This window comes from Malurus melanocephalus, unplaced genomic scaffold (genome assembly GCF_030028575.1).
Source record: "Malurus melanocephalus ecotype Western Australia unplaced genomic scaffold, MMel_1.1 scaffold_108, whole genome shotgun sequence".
NCBI lineage: Eukaryota > Metazoa > Chordata > Aves > Passeriformes > Maluridae > Malurus > Malurus melanocephalus.
The window spans coordinates 1,564,778-1,565,742 of record NW_026623340.1 but is presented as its reverse complement, the minus strand read 5'-3'; positions in this window follow the sequence as shown (position 1 = coordinate 1,565,742).

The following is a 965-nucleotide window of genomic DNA, read 5'->3' as shown; positions in this document are numbered from 1 at the left end:
CGCGGAGCGACCGAGCACCCGCGGGAGTGCGCGCCCAGTGCCCCACAAACGGGCTCATTCAGGTCCCCCCGGGCAGAAAGCTCTGCGGATCCCGGGACAGGAGGGCGAGGGGATCCAGGCCGCAAGGCTTCCCCCACCGCACACCCCGGCAGTGCTGCCTGTCAGCTCTCGTTGGAAAAGCTGCCCAGTTCCAGGTGCTGAACCCACACCGTGCCAGGCAGGAGTGTGAGGAGCCAAGGCCAGAGGAGCAGCCATCCCCCTGCTTTGTGCTGCTCGGGACGGTCACTGAGAGCTGGCCCTTCTGCAGCTGGATCCAGATGTCACATCTMGATTTGCTGGCCTGTTGTCGACTGGTTTGTTCACCGTTCAGGAGCCATCCCAGCCCTACCAGCTCCCATGCTGATCCTGAGTAGGAATAAGAGATTGATGCTGTGTTTGGAATTGGCCAAACCCCTTCCCAAGCCAGCAATAGTCAGGTAGAGTCAGCTTTTAGTTTTCCTTATTTCTCTTTTTCGGATGTGGTTCCTGCCAAACCAGGTGCCGTATATAAATATATATGTATAAAAAAATCTGTTGCCGTTGAGAGAACCGTATGGRAGCTGTACTTACAACATCAACTTGTGTCAGGAGCTTACAATATGCAGATCTGGGAAGCGGAAACCCTACACATGAGTCAACTGGCAGGCGGATGGGATTTTCTTACACTTTCTGATTCGAGATGTGCTCCAAAAAGTAATAATAAATGGTATTACGAGCAGTCATGCAGTTGTGGGGAAGCTGCGTGCTGTTGTTGATGCCAGAGGTGCAGCTCACCAGGCAGGACTGTGGGACACAGATGGACCAAAGGCAGGAAGGAGCTGCTGAAACCTCCCCAGAACCAGCAGGATTGCTGCTGCCAGTGCCTCTGCCCTTGGCTGGCTGTGGGGACTGCATCCCTGGCTTATCACTGATCACTGCTCCTGATT